This window comes from Rutilus rutilus (genome assembly GCF_951802725.1).
Source record: "Rutilus rutilus genome assembly, chromosome: 12".
NCBI lineage: Eukaryota > Metazoa > Chordata > Actinopteri > Cypriniformes > Leuciscidae > Rutilus > Rutilus rutilus.
In genome coordinates, this window is record NC_140217.1 from 2,795,635 (window position 1) to 2,812,762 (window position 17,128).

General features: G+C 39.7%; 1 protein-coding gene across 1 annotated transcript in view; it reads left to right on the top strand.

The window, feature by feature from the left end:
* LOC311300695 (uncharacterized protein) overlaps positions 1 to 17,128 on the top strand; it is a 283,730-nt gene that overhangs the window by 235,130 nt on the left and 31,472 nt on the right. The gene's annotated exons all lie outside the window — the stretch shown is intronic.

The following is a 17,128-nucleotide window of genomic DNA, read 5'->3' on the forward strand; positions in this document are numbered from 1 at the left end:
TCTAACCAATGGATTGATCTCACTGCATTACCTTGTGGATTATCAAGTATCCTAAGTACAAGAATGTGACTGTGGGCTATCTAGTTTCTTTTGTGGATTTAAGCAATTTTGAGCGTGGCATAGTTGTTGGTGCCAGACGGGCCGGTCTGAGTATTTCACAATCTGCTCAGTTACTGGGAATTTTCATGCACAACCATTTCTAGGGTTTACAAAGAACGGTGTGAAAAGGGAAAAACATCCAGTATGCGGCAGTCCTGTGGGCTAAAATGCCTTGTTGATGCTAGAGGTCAGAGGAGAATGGGCCGACTGATTCAAGCTGATAGAAGAGCAACTTTGACTGAAATAACCACTCGTTACAACCGAGGTATGCAGCAAAGCATTTGTGAAGCCACAACACGCACAACCTTGAGGCGGATGGGCTACAACAGCAGAAGACCCCACTGGGTACCACTCATCTCCACTACAAATAGGAAAAAGAGGCTACAATTTGCACGAGCTCACCAAAATTGGACAGTTGAAGACTGGAAAAATGTTACCTGGTCTGATAAGTCTTGATTTCTGTTGAGACATTCAGATGGTAGAGTCAGAATTTGGCGTAAACAGAATGAGAACATGGATCCATCATGCCTTGTTACCACTGTGCAGGCTGGTGGTGGTGGTGTAATGGTGTGGGGGATGTTTTCTTGGCACACTTTAGGCCCCTTAGTGCCAATTGGGCATCGTTTAAATGCCACGGCCTACCTGAGCATTGTTTCTGACCATGTCCATCCCTTTATGACCACCATGTACCCATCCTCTGATGGCTACTTCCAGCAGGATAATGCACCATGTCACAAAGCTCGAATCATTTCAAATTGGTTTCTTGAACATGACAATGAGTTCACTGTACTAAAATGGCCCCCACAGTCACCAGATCTCAACCCAATAGAGCATCTTTGGGATGTGGTGGAACGGGAGCTTCGTGCCCTGGATGTGCATCCCACAAATCTCCATCAACTGCAAGGTGCTATCCTATCAATATGGGCCAACATTTCTAAAGAATGCTTTCAGCACCTTGTTGAATCAATGCCACGTAGAATTAAGGCAGTTCTGAAGGCGAAAGGGGGTCAAACACAGTATTAGTATGGTGTTCCTAATAATCATTTAGGTGAGTGTATATCGATCTAACATCGTTTTAAAAGGTAATGAATCGATTGTATCGATACTAGGAAATAACGCATTGGATTTAAGCACGTCAGACTTTATATGGATGTTTTTTCTTAGCACTTTTAATGATAAAGGCGTTAAACGTTACTCAATTCATCGCCATGCGTGACGCGCCAGCAGCAGCGCAAAGACAACAAGCAGTGCAAAGTTTCTTTCCTGTCCTCTAGCGCGCACTCTTCAATTGCACGCGCAAATGCGCCGGCGCGCGCTGTATCACTTCACTAAAGCGCAAAAGAAATACGAGCATGCAACGTCGTAAATTAGTAAGTTACGAAATAAAAGTAAAATACCAATAAATTACATTATTGGTACGTTATGTGTGTTGCTATTTATCAGGAGCAGTTTCCATGTTTCATTTTCAGTTCTTCTAAGTATTGTGTATCACCATGGTAGCCTAATTGTTGTTTGTTTCCATAACAAAATGCCACTTACTGGTTATTTTGTATATTTTTATATGACTGTGGTGGCTCATACCAAGATTGTATTAACAAAAACTAGTTTGGGACTGCTATTTAATAGCTTAACCTCGCAGTGCCTACTGTTTATCAGTATTTGTCATATTCTTACAATTTTTTTTTTGTATGTTAAGGGGAACATAACTTGTGTGTCAACAATTTTTGTGTAAACAAATGTATTATAATAGGCCTATATAATTCCTAAAAAGGTGGGTCACGGCTTGATGACCATGGGGAAATGTGGGTCCCATGGCCAAACTATTCAAAACATCATTCAATGTTGTGATAATCGTAATTAATAATCACAATTACAATTTCAAGGGAATAATCGACAATTATGATTTTTGTCATAATCGTGCAGTCCTACTTTATTCAAATAAAATGTGAATGCATTTGACATTAATTGTTGTTTACTTGTTTGTTTATATCCATAATTAATTGATGCCTGATTCCCTTACAAGAATTTTTGGCAAAAAAGTCACTGAATCGATTTCAAGTCACTGAATCGTTTCGGATCGTATCGTTCTAAGTTAACCAATATCGTCCTTGAATCGTATCGACAACCACGAATTGCGATACGAATCGAATCGTTGTTAAAACGAATCGTTACACCCCTATAATCTATAAATCGCTCGTATAGGATCTGTTGTGAGATGCACACAGAGTGACTTTCTATTGCATGCGAAGAGATGGATGCTAAAGTTTGAGCTGATTCACAAATGTATTCTTATACAACAACTTTTCCTCTTCTCAACATGGACCAGGGGGCGGGGTTTATTTACATGTTAGGGTTGGTGATGTCACTAACCCGGGAGGAATGTTGTGTAGTCCCTACCAGCCGTTTGCTGTAGTCCTTTTCTTTAAAAGCAAATATCTCCCTTTGCTTTGAACTTTGAGTGTTGTAACTTTGCAGATGTTGTTTATGCTCAAACAGCAACATTACACACTAACTAAAGTTAGAAAAGTGAAATCATACTCAACCACCCCTTTAAAAAAATGAAAAAGAAAAAACAAGGCATTACAAAAAAACGATAACTAACTAAAATGGTAATGTGTGTTTGGCAAAACTAACTAAAATAAAATAAAATTGTAGAGTGAATGTCCTTAGTTTTTGTCTTTGTCAATGTCTTTATAGAGCAAATAACGTTATATCTTTCAGAGTTGACATTTCCGACCATAGACATACAGTTTCCGACTGGCAGTGTTTCCCACACATAGACTAATCGTGGCGGTGCGCCACAGAATCAACACCAGCCACCACATATTGCGTTTCGTTATTGTATAAAAGGCTCTGACATTTCTGGGTGCCTGCCGCTTTAAGACTCTTCTTCTGTGGTTACAGTAGAGGAAGTGTGTAGCTAGTGTGTTGGTTATAGTGGGTACGGAAACGTGTTCAAGTTCAACAGCATAGTTTAGCCTGCGTACCTGTGTTGTGTTGCTTCTTTAGTTCCTTCTGAGTGATCCAGCTTCCAATATTCATGTGTTGAATTAATGACGAAAAAATATAATGACAATACTGGATATTGGAATGTTCTGATGAGTACTGCTGGAGCTCAATACAGTTAAAAGAAGAAATTACATCTCCTCGTCTTTATTCCTGTGTCCTAACTGATACACCACCCTGTTTACTGGCTGAAAACCTTGATGAACTAGCCCTACTAGAATACCTCACTAACATTTTTTTTACGCTATTTAAAGGGGTGGTTGAGTATGATTTCACTTTTCTAACTTTAGTTAGTGTGTAATGTTGCTTTTTGAGCATAAACAACATCTGCAAAGTTACAACGCTCAAAGTTCAAAGCAAAGGGAGATATTTGCTTTTAAAGAAATTGTTTTCTAAGGACTACAGCAAACGGCTGGTAGAGACTACACGACATTCCTCCAGGATTAGTGACATCACCAACCCTAAAATTTACATAAACCCCGCCCCCGGGAACACGCAGTCCGTGTTGAGAAGAGGAAGAGTTGCTGTAATGGAGCACATTTGTGAGTCACCTCAACGTCTTTTCACTTGCAATAGAAAGTCACTCTGTGTGCATCTCACAACAGATCCTATACGAGCGATTTACAGATTATCATGACAGAATATGCTAATTGAAGATAATTAACTCCACATCAGCAACATAAATTCATCAACTAATCATTCAGAGGAGACTAAATCCTCCTCGGTCTTGTTGAGTTCTGAGTTTAGGAGAGAGTTGTCCAGAAAGATGCGGCTCTGAGATGTCTCTAGCTGATGTAAAATGCCCTCTAAATGTAACTACCCTCACAGCCCCGAACATTGTTTTACAGCGTGCGCCAGTCACGAACCCATCCTCATGTATGATGTCTGCAATGACTGAAGTTGTGTTAGAGGATGAAGGAGAAATGACTCACGATTGTGTTACGCTTACATACACACCTATGAGTGAAGTAAAATAAACTCTCTTAGAGAATTCAGAATTTGAGTTGTTTGTTGATGGTTCAGCTCAAGTCATTGAAGATACACACTGTAAAGTTGTTCCCCCACCTACAGGGATAGGATAGGACACAGACCAATGAGGAGCCCAGGGAAGAACCGAATGCAACAGGCTTCGGGGGCCAACCCTGCGGTGAAGACTCCCTCATAGGCCTTCCCCATCCACTAGTCCATCCTTACCTCACTGTTCTTTAGGTGTCGCTGGAATTAAGAAATAGGGAAAGAAGGAACAACAATAGCAGACTCAGAAAAGGATACAACCCTAGTGTTTGAACAAATACTGCTCTGTCGTCTTTTGTTTTCTTTCTTCCACTGTGCAGATACCACTTGATGGCTGTCCCGAGACCCATATGCACCGACCTCCACTGTGCAGATACCACTTGATGGCTGTCCCGAGACCCATATGTACCGACCTCCACTGTGCAGATACCACATGATGGCTGTCCCAAGACCCATATGCACCGACCTCCACTGTGCAGATACCACATGATGGCTGTCCCAAGACCCATATGCACCGACCTCCACTGTGCAGATACCACTTGATGGCTGTCCCGAGACCCATATGTACCGACCTCCACACCTGCATATGAAGCCACAACCTCTAGAAAACAACTAGACCCACTGCCGAGCCAACTATCACAAAAAAAAAAAAAAAAAATACACAACGCAGAGACTCACACACGGAACCTTCAGTCATCCATCAACATGATCAAGATTGCCGTACCACCACAAAGAAGATGGACATTCTTAATCTTTCAACAAAATTACACCAGATGGCTGAAGATAACTCTTCATGGTTCGGAAAACTATTAGGTAAACCCTGGCTATGGATCAAGGAAGTAGCAATTCTTCTGTTGCTTCTTCTACTTGTGTACTATCTATGCGTCTACAGTATCAAGTGTTTCATTCAACAAATGACTCACGCCTCTCACGAGAAAATGACAGTTCCAACCAGAAAAGACTATTACCCGTAAGAACTTCACGGACCATAATTGCATGTTTGTTTCTGTGTCAGCATGCAATTACAGAAAATCAACACAGAACATGTGCTATGTGCCTGTAACGATCACAAGTTACAAGAATGAACTTTTAAGAGTCTAAATTTGTATTTTGTGAGAGTTATTAAGAACTCTCAAACGGGGGACTGTGGAATAACAAATTTAAGAATCTATTTCAGATATGCTTCCTTACATAACATCATGGTGAAGAATATTGTATTTAGCTTTTAAGGTTAAGATGACTCTCACACGAATGATTCTGCTCAGCAAAGTTGCAATTCCTGTTTCTCTTTATTGTCTTTAATGGCTCTTGGAGTCCCAGTTTCACTGAGACTGATGAGATTAGCGTCTATGCATTTTGAATGATAGTGTTATGCTGATTGGGCCTGTTTCTCTTGATTGGGCAGAATTGTTGAGCAGCCAGATAACCTGCCTAACCGCTTTTTGCTTGATAGAATCAAATCACTGAAAGATTCATCCCTACATTTGCATGCTTTGTTTGGATTTGTCTCCACCTCCAAAAGTCCCTCCTCCTTGTAAAATGTATAAAAAACTATACTGGATAGAACTCAGTTAGACTAGTTGGATGACTGCGAAGTCCTCAATAAAGAATAACTTCTGCTTGAAAGATATCCCAACGTCTCCTGGTCTCTGCTTTGACGAAGGAAAAGTTTCCAACAGTTTTGTCTTATACCCTCTTGGGACCTCGCAGTGGTTTTATCTGCCCTGCAGAGAGCTCCCTTTCAGCCATTGCAATCAGTCGAGCTTAAGTTCTTGTCTATGAAGACAGCGCTCCTGGTCGCTTTGGCCTCCATCAAGAGGGTAGGGGACCTACAGGCATTTTCGGTTGACGAAGCGTGCCTAGAATTCGGGCCGGCTAGGTGATCCAGAGACCCCGTCCTGGATACATGCCCAAGGCTCCCACTACTCCTTTCAGGGATCAGGTGGTGAACCTGCAAGTCCTGTCCTTGGAGGAGGCAGACCCAGCCTTGGCACTGCTCTGTCCAGTACGTGCCCTCCTTGCTTACGTAGACAGAACGCAGTGTTTCAGGACCTCAGACCAGCTATTTGTCTGTTTTGGTGGGAAGCTAAAGGGAAAGGCTCTCTCTAGGGCTGGGCGATATGGTCTAAAAAAAATCCAATTTACGATTTAAATTGATTTATTTTTCTAACGTGCTATGGTCATTAAATGGCTTTCCAGAGGTAAATGTAATGTTACGTGACATATTGTTCTCCAGCTGTTATTATAGACCTCTTTCTGCAGTTGAAAAACACTGATCGATCGATTTTATTTCATTTCGGTAAGTTGAACTGTATCTTGCAAATTACCTATTGATCATTCGTGTTTATTTAGCCTACAATTAACTAGTAGTAAAGAGTAACAGATGATCGGTTCACGTGGCACTTGAACTCTGTCAGCGATCTGTCAAGCGCCAAAACGGTGTTTATTGTTTGAATTTCGTAATTAAATCGACAGAATCTGAGAGCTGAGAATTTGTTTCATTGCAATAGTAACCTTCTCTGTCTTGTCTGTCGGTGTCAGTGTCCTCTTTGCTTCGCAATTTTTCTCTGCGTGAGAAAATGGATGTGTGGCGTGAGAGCGTGTAAAAAGTGACGACTGCGTGAGTCTCACGGTGAATTGGTGAGAGTTGGCAGCCCTGTGGATTCAGTTTGTAAGAAAGTAGGTTGTTTTTTGGCGGGTGTGCTTATGCTGCCGCGGTCTTGTTAATTTGCCATGTTGTTTTTGTATCTCTATGCCAAACGCGCGATAGTCTCTATCAAACAGACAGACCTAGCTCTCTCCAAGCAAAGGTTGTCTCACTGGATAGTGGACGCCATTGTCTTGGCTTACCAGATGCAGGGTCGATCATGCCCCATAGGGATCATTCCACCTGGAGTGTGGCTTCCTCCTGGGCTTTAGCGCATGGCGCCTTGCTAACATAAATCTGTAGAGCTGCAGGCTGGGCGACACCCAACACTTTCGCGAGATTCTATAATCTCCGGGTAGAGCCAGTGTCCTCTCATGTACTCGCTTCCTCTAGCCAATAAGTAGGACCTGCTCGGTGTCATCGCTTGCTGCGCCATTACACTCCACGGACTGGATACGTGCACTATTTCACTCAGATGAGTTCTCCTTAGACCCTGAGTTCCTCCTGCACTGTCGATGCCGTCACCAGAGTACATGCCCGATTGGTCAGCCCTCGTGATTGGCTAGGTGCTTCCATGTGCATGGTTCCCTGGCTGAAAGCGGCCCTCTTCCTGCCTGATTTCTTCTTCTTCTTCTTAAGGTTTTATTGGCGGTTGACAAACAACAAAATGGTGTATTACCGCCACCAACTGGTATGGAGTGTGGATCAAAATGACATTTTATATCCTCTCATACAAATTATTTATTCTAAGATACTGAAAAATAAAACTATAACATTCATTTCCAGATTTATTTTGTAAAATATCCCCTAGTATAAATAGAATTTTTATTTTTCTTAATTTTTCTATTAAAATCCTTCTTTCAAGCTCGTATTTCTGACAGTATATCATAACATGTTCCACAGTTTCTTCTTGCCCACAAAATGTACACCTTCCCGTATCATGTTTACCCATTTTATAAAGTGTACCGTTTAATCTTGTATGTCCAAATCTCATCCTTGATATTACTATCTCATCGCTCCTGTTTTTTCCTGCACTTCTCATCTCTCCCACTTTCCTTTGAATTCTGTAAAACCATCGACCTTTCTTCTCCATATCCCATTGTTTTTGCCACCTTACCTTCAACCTTTCCTTAATAATACTCTTGATTTCATTCTTACTTATACTAACACTTAAGTTCATTTCATTATTTTTAATGGCTTCCTTTGCTGCCTTATCTGCCATTTCATTTCCTTGTGTAACGAGGTTAAAATGGTTTTATTTATTTCACAAGATTTTTCTGTTATTATACATGTAAGGCTGTTCTACTATTATTTAAACAAGTGTTTATATTCATTAAATTAATTAAAAGGGTCTGTAAAGAGGTGATGGTTCGACCGTTTCCCCCCCTCCTCTTTACAACAAAGTGGTTCGGTCCAGGCAGCTATATCCGCTGTATTGATCTTTGAGCGGTCTTTTCTGCCTTTCTCCCGAACTGAGGTATGCTGTATTCCATGCTACCGATTAGTTGTTAGCATTGTTTGAAAATAAGTCACACACACGATGTTTAAGTTGTTTTTATTTATTTTATTCTATTCACAGATGTAAGATATGTATACAATATTTGGGAATGTTATTTTTTGTTTGGCAGTGTCACTGTGTGATTGAGCTGAAGCTGGCGTGACGGCCTGTTTATCAAAATATATTCTCTTATGCAGGTATGCATTGACAGACCCTATTTTTGTGTTTAAGTTTATGTTATCGGGTTTCATGTTTAAGTGTATGGAGTTACTGCGTTTTCTCCATCTCTGTGCTTTTGTTTTCTTTGCTTTTTCTTTCCTTGTGTTTCCCTTTTCTGCCTTTCTCCCGAACTGAGTGTCACTGTGTGATTGAGCTGAAGCTGGCGTGACGGCCCGTTTATCAAAATATATTCTCTTATGCAGACCCAATCTGGCGCTCTCCTGTCGTTTTTGCACTGAATCTACAACACAACGCAGACAGAAGCATACGGTTACACTTGGATACCAATATGTGCAGGTACCCATAAAAAAATCACTGTAAGTCCCATCATTTGTATTCTGTGTAATGTTTGCTGTATTTCTATTAAAATATCTGGTCTACTTTCCGAATGACTGTATTGTAAGCTAGCCAATGACGAACTCGAGTCTGAACAAACAACTGATTTTAAAGGTCTTATCTCCTCTATCCACTGTATAGATCGATTTACGATAACGTCACATTTCTCCCGCAACTCCTTTCGGCGCCATCTTGTGTATCAAGTGGGTCAAGCGCCATCTTGTGTGTCAAGTGGGTCAAGCGTTTGCATTACGGAGCATGATAATATCCTGAATCGGCATTATTCTGAACATGAAAATCATACGATTATTCTCCGTTTGGCTGGAGTCAATGTTCAGTGCAGCTCTTGTGAACATTTAGAGGTTTTGTGCTCTGGAGATGTGACACGTACTTTATCTAATCATTTCCAAGATGGGCTAACGTTAGCTAAATGCGCTAGCTCTCATCGGCTGTCAAATCGCTGTCTTGACACTGAGTCTAAATGTACCGTATAATAAGGGCTGTGCAGATATCAGCCGCCTGGCTACAGCGATGTGAACCGTCAATGCAGGGCTCCAGACTAACTTTTCCACGAGGGATAGAGAGCAAGACAGCGCTTAGTTTGGAGACGGTGAAGTCTTCTTGTTTACACTTTCGCCTGGCTCCGAAGAGAGAGGGAGTGCGCGCGCGCGACCGGCTCTCTCTCCCTCTGCTCGTTCTTTCAGTTAAAGGCAGGGTAGGTAGGACTTTATAAAAATAAAAGATCCAAATTTGTTAAAACTTTCTATATATATCAATACATAATTAAAATGTAAGTACTCTGAAAAAAAGAGTATAAAAATCAAGTGACTCTAGACGTTTAATCTGTATTAAACACAGCTCATTATTTCGATTCGGGACGAATCAAAGGATTGGCTTAGGCGACTGTCACTCTCTCGCAACCATGGCAACCACCCTTTTTGCCACGGGATCTGCCCACTTGTGCGCGCACGTTTGATTTGAGGAATTCGAGAGGCACGGAACCTAGGAATAGCAAAACAATGGCAGAGAAAGAGCAATCAAAATTCACATTACCGGCATATGCAGTTAGCGAAGGCAAACAAGGCAAAAAAAGAAGACAGTACAAGAAAAGGTAATGAACAAAAAGTCTTTGGATAAACAAAGAAATAAAACGCGTGTCAATATCGGCGTAGCTTTCCAGCGACCACCCCGTCCTCAGCCTCTACTTCCTCGGACCCTAGTTGCACGCCACGGCCTCTTGCACGACCTCCTGCTTCGCCCTAAAATTATTTTTATTTTACAAAAGGACATTTTACAAACCTACGTTTTGCGCATGTGCTCCTGCACGCACTTTTCCAGTCACAACACAGCAATCAGAGGAGGACGCGCTGAAAACTGTAATGCTGTTCTCTTCCTTCATAACTCGTACTGAGAAGGTTTGAGTTGCAGAGGAGTTTGTGACAGTTTCACCTGTTCAACCACATCAAAGTTTCGTAATTAGTAAGTCTGTGCTTTTTCTCTTTTTGTTCTTATGTGCTGAAGTGCTGCTGTGCCTTGGTGAAACGGTGTTTGTAGCCACGTGAAGAGCTCTTTTCCAAAACGCCATAAACCTAAAAAGCTGCCTCAAAGAACCAGCAAAAGTATGATTATGAATGTGTAAAATATTGCAATAAGACATTTTAATTGTTTATTAACTTCTGTGTCGGCTGCAAAGATGAAGTTGACGATATATTGACTCGCGATCTTCGCAGTAGGCTAGTGAACGCATGCACCGGAGAAATGCACATTTATTAGGCTACATAGTTTTATTTTGTTTTGGATGGTTTTGTTTAGAACCAGATTTCTGTAAATATATTTCACATTTTTTAGGCCTGTGAGGCGAGGCTACGTTTCGGTTCACGATGATATAATCTCCAGTTCAAGCACCTTATGTTGTGATTGATAGCCTATATTTACTTTATGTATTTAATCCAGGAATGAAAATATTAATGAATTAATGAAAAAAATTTTTTTTTAATTAAGATACAATTAATACAAAACGAAATTCGTTTTAAAGAAAGGCTTTGTGCTTTCTGTTTTGAGGTCTCTGTTAAAGTTTGAAAGTCTTAGTGCAGCTTTCAGAGCGCTCGCGTCCATAATGGAGAACTGTCAAGTAATATTGTTTTTTCCTCATAAATGCAAACACGAAAAATAAGACAAAAACTTTTTTAAAAAGACAAACCATAAATTTAGAAAAAAAAAAAAAAAAGATGGATTTATAGCATTTTGGGGGGAAAAATGAATGGATTTATACCGTTTTGAAAATGTTTTTTTTTTTTACTTTGAATTGATCATCAACAATATTGTTGTTTGATTTAATAATCACTGTTGCAAGAAGTGCCTAGTTAAGTTTTTTTTTTTTTTTTGTAAGTGGAAAAAGTAGGGGCTGCCACAGATTATGTTTAGTTAGCTCCTTTATTGTTTTTTCTATAGCCTACAATAATATAGGTCAAATGCAGCAAGTCAAAAGACCAACTGGACCTTCTTTGCCAGTTTGCTCACAATTCTTTGAAGGATGGCAAAAATATCGCCTGAATATCGATATCTAGATATTGGAAAAAAATATCGAGATATTCATTTTTGTCAATATCTCCCACATCCCTACATGCAGAACACCATATATGTTATGAATCTTACACGAAATTCATCTTCATCACAATGTAACTGATGGTAATGGAAAAAAGTGTATCAATGCAACCTGTTTTTAGCTTATATAACTAGCTCGTTAGCAAATCAAAAAATATATATTTTAAATTGACCAATATCAATATGCTAGCTTGATAGTGAGTACTAAAATACATCTTATTTGTTTATATTCATAAGCAATTAGCGTTAGATTTTTTTATTACATGTGATTCTGACATGATGTCACTACATGCACTGTGCTCCTTCCTCTCTGCTTGTCTCAGGTAAATAATGCGTCTTCAGCTCAGCGGTTGGAGTCGCGCGTTCATGTGTTTTGGGGGCGTGGCTTTGGAAGGAGCCCAGAAGGGAGGGGGTGGAGTGAATGGAAATAATGAACTGTCTTTAAAACAGTCGTGAGAGGTCTACAGACACTCGATTTTTATACTTTCTTTTTCAGAGTACTTACATTTTAATTATGTATTGATATGTACATAAAGTTTAAACAAATTTGAAAAAGAAGTTTTTTAGACCATTCCTACCTACCCTGCCTTTAAACATGCGCCCAGTTCATCTACATTACTCACCGATCAAATAAGACTTTGGCGGGCGCTAAAACAAGTTCAATGCAGGAGAATTCATGCGTGAATTTAACTGAGTAGTACATGACCATGCACTCGCACAAATGCGACCACATCAAATTTTAACTCGCACATTCTAACAAAATAATTGTATGCTTCCAGAGACTTTCTTCCTCTTAATTCGTCAAAAGTGTACGCACTAACGGTGTGGATGAGATACTTGGCAATGTCCATTTCCTGAATATCGGGGTATGCCGCAGGATTAGCCTACATAACCAGTCCTCTTTCGACATTGTGTAAGGATCCTTTCCATCGATATAACTCAATTTCTCATCATATCTTGCCTTGCAAACATCGTCTAATGTGTCCCTGTAAATAACCTTCACCTTGTCGCCAGGTTTGGAGGAATTTGTCAACGTATCTCAACACAAAAGAGTCAAAAATACTTTATATTAACTGGCTTTCTATTAATGCAGCACAGTGAATGAGCCGTGTCTCCCAGTGGCTTACTGACAGCTTTGACACACAACATGGCGGCGCGCCGCAGAGGATAATGGGTAATTCGAGAAACGGAAACCCATCTATTGCTAATAATATTGCAATCATTTCCCCTGTATAAACCGATAACTCATAACTAATCCTTTTCCTTATTGCTAACTGAAACTCTGGAACAGTAAAAGCGACTCCTATCCTATTGTCTATATTCTTTGATGCGTCTGTATATATCTGAACATAGCTGTGGTAATCATTAATATATTTCTGCACATTACATGAATTACATTCCTTATCCCTGTTTTTCTTTTCTAGCAATGTAAAATCTACTGTAGCATCTGAGAGTAACCAAGGTTTTATTACTGGTAGCGGAATAGTTGGACTAACTTTTAATTGATTAACTTCGAATTCTATTGCTTTCTGTTTCCTGCCTGATTTGCATACAACCTCACAAAATAGGGCGTGTGCGCATGCGTCACGTGATCCCAAAGAAGCTTGGAAACTTTCATGGACGTCGGGCCATTGGTGGCGCTTTAACTGTCAAAAAGGTGAGAAGTGCTCTGTATTATCCTATGCAAAATGATATTTAAATGACTGGAAAAAATGGTCTGCTCTGCGCAAAACTTCACCAAATTAGCTGTGCATGTGCGCCATATTATTCTAAAGAAGCGTGCACACTTGTATGGAGATCGGACCTTTTGAGGACACCTAATAAAAGTGGTGGAGATCAGGCAAGACGTGGTGCTATAACTGTCAAAAAAAAGCTTTCCTAAGTAAATTGCCTGTATTGGCTGTAAACCGTATTTTCCATCAATCATTTAAGTGTATTTGGATCCCCATTAGCCACTACCTAGGCAGTGTCTACTCTTCCTGGGGTCCCAACAAGTAAAAAATACAAAACTACATGTAATCAACAACAATAAAAAGTCACGTCAATGAAACATACTAACCCAACATTCATTCCAAATATCAAAATCAACAATTTACTATATATAGTGCCATTAAATGTTACTTTAAATATTTTTTTAAAACTACTTTTTCTTGTAAAAATGTGTAATATCAATGGTAAATCATTCCATATTTTCATTCCTCTATACATTACAGTCTGTTGTTTACCAGTGGTTTTCGAAACAGGAAATAAAAAACATCCCTTTTATTCATGCCTGGTGTAAAAAAATATGACTAGTACTACAATACAAAAGTTGAGAGTACAGGGCATTAGGAACTCTAGACACAGAAATATTTCTTATAAAATAAAGCAGAGAGACAATCCTTCACCAGTGCATTCTTAGTATATTAGCTCTTCTATAACAGTTTAAATTTTTTCTTTACTTGATGCACTCGTCTCGACCACACCACTGGGCAATAGCACGCGATTCATCCAATCACTGATTGTGCTGCAGTGACTGACACCCCTGAGAGCCAACAGTAGCGGCATATTCATAAGGCCCGCCCACAGGTCGCGCCCGCGCCGCTGTCAGCATGAGCAGAGAGAATCAGATGAGAACAGATCAGATGAGACAGCAGAACAGAGCATTTCTCCAGAAACTCCTTGTACTAAATTATAATCATAATCTATCTGGAACTGTGATTGTGTGCACTTGGAAATTTTGGATGCATCAGCCTGGAGGGTTGTCGTCAGAGAGAGAAAGGTGAAGTGGAAATCGGAGTAAAGATTTAGTGGATCCCAGAGTGATAATCTTTATTGAATAATCTTCTTTAATTGAATATGATGCAATCTCGTTTTGATGAGTGACATTTTTTTATCATATGTTATTTTATGAAAGATATGTCAATTTCAGAAATGATTTGATATGAGCTGAGTTGAGTAGGCCGCACTCACAGCGCGAGCTGAACTAGTTAGCCGTGGGCTAAAGCTACCACGTGTAACAATGATCGAGATTATACCTGAAAAGGTTTTGGATTTTTTAACATATGTTAACTTAAAAATATATATTGTATAATATGACTTGCTGGTTATCTTTGTTCTGTTTTTATTGTATTTATGATATTTGTGTTTTTGTAATTTAATTTTTTCCATGAAGATAGCTCTGATTGCTGACATGCATTAAATAAAAATGATGATGATGATGATGTAACAATGATCATTGTATCATGAGTTGAGACAATGAGCGATGAATGAGTGTCGATGTGTTAAATAACTGTCGAAAATTTGGATTAATGTGTCATTTGAGCTGCGCATGTAAGTTATATGATTTGTTACTGAAATGTTGAATCATAAATTAATTGTACGTTTGCCTTGTGTTTTCCAAGGCTGCGTTTCTTGTTCTCTGTTTTTTCCCCTATGTGAACGTGATCGGCAAGTGTATCCTGTTTTGTGCTTTCAATTGGTTTTATCACTCTCTCTCCTCTCCACCTATAGCTGGTGTGTGGTGAGCGCACTGGCGCCATTGTTCTGACAGTGGATGCTGCACACTGGTGGTGGTTGAGGGGAGAGCGCTCTATAAATGCCTCATTTCATTAAGGTGTGTGTGTGTGTGTGTGTGTGTGTGTCCAGTCTGAGCTGCAGCTTCAGGAGGAGCAGGTGTACAGAGAGCGAGAGAAAATCCTCTCCCGCTACAAGAAGCAGGAGGAGAAGAGGATTGCTCAGGCAGAGAGGATGAAGAGAAGAGCGAGCATCATCCATCACACTACAGCTAACAATGTAATACTCTAATAGCATAAAAATATGTGTGTCATACTAACAGCACTTCTCATGTGAAGTGCACAGGAGACTGATCTTGATGTTAATAGAGCTTGGTGTTAGCATGCTGCAAAGCTCACAACACACAAATAAAATAGACAATTCAACTTTTTATAAGTATATACACTACCGGTCAAAAGCTTGGAATTACGATGTTGTAAAGTCTCTTATGCTCACCAAAGCTGCATTTATTTGATGAGAAATACAGTAATACATTACAATTGAACTAAACCCATAATATTTCAGTCGACTAAAATCTTATTGTATTTCATCAATTAAAACTAAAACAAGACGACAAAAATATGACTAAAACTAAATGGTATTTTAGTCAAAAGACTATGACTAAAACTAAATCAAAAATTTGTTAAAATTAACATTATCTGATTTTTTTATGTATATCTTGTCGGAAGGGATGAGCGAAATGAAAACGAACACGTAATGAAACAAGACCCATTGGTGTCTGGTTAAACGTTAATGAGTGATCGAAACACCTGCTGTTTGGTGTGGCCCGAAAAGGGCACATGGCAAAACGGAGGAAACGTGCCCTTGAAAGGCTTGCCCAGGCCAAAAGAGTTAAAAAAAAATTTCATTTGGGGGGAGGGGGGGTGTGTTATAAAATGTGTCACCTTTTTCAGACCTTCTGAGTTTGCAGGTATGATTTAAAAAAGCACCACGTTACTGTGCTTTCACACCAAACGCGAATAGCGCGTCAAATTCGCGTCTATTTGGACGCTTGAATATTTTGAATCCATTCGCGCGTCCAGAGAAAAATTGAGGCGAAATCCGCTAGTCTGTTTGCAAGATGCTGATGTTGGAGCGTTCATCGAGAGAGTTACCGCATCGGAGCGAGGATCACCCTTCAGATAGTGTGTGTAAGATGTTTACACTTGCACTTTTCTTATATTTCAAGACTCAAGTATTTGACATTTTGGGAATGTAATAAATATTGACATGCCAATCAATTTGAAACCTTTAAAGTTGCATATTTGTTTTCAGAATGGGATTTATTTTACTGTTAACAGGATTTCCTGTTTTTCTGACTTCCTTTTCTGACTTTATATTTACCTCAAGTTGCCTTTTGGGATATACATGCATACATGCGTAACGTTACATATCATATCATACTTGCCTGTTGAGTTTCAGCATCATATAAAATAAACAATAATGATAATAATATTAAAGCAAACACAACTCTGGTATCGGAATAGTATCGGCCGATATCCAAATTCAGGGATCCGGATCGGAAGTGAAAAAATGTGGATCGGTGCATCCCTAGGAGAAATCCATTTAAAATCACTGCTAGTAAAAGTTAATGTAAGCTATGATTAGCGATGCTAGCCCTGGCACACGTCACGCACCGCGCAGACACGGCAAACATCTCAATTTGTCTAAAGTAGCCTTATGACCAAATGGTAAAAGGTATCACGCTGAAATGTTCTAATACCTTTTGATTTTGATTTTCTAATACCATTTTTGATAATTCCAATGTGTTCACCATAGTATTTATTACACAAATGCAACAAGCTACTTCTCCATTGCAGATCATGTCTTGAGTCCTCACTCAATCGATCAGTATAAGTAAATAAAACACGGAAGGGCATTTGACATTTTGTCTTGCATGAATGTTTTTGAGTTAGTTTATAATTTGCAACATAATTGTACCGGTGGCGAGTCTGACATAGTGGAAAAAGTGCAAATCTTTTGGAAAGTAGGCTTGTATGAGCCGTGCCAACAGCAACTTGTAAACAGAGCGTGCGCGAGGAGAACTAGGCTCGTGCATGCTCTCTCGTGCACACGTTTAATAGGCGTTCCCTCTCGGGAGCAGGGAGAGTGTTGCGCATGTGCATTTTTTCAAAAAATGGAGAGGGCGGTTCTTTTCTAAAATTCGGGGA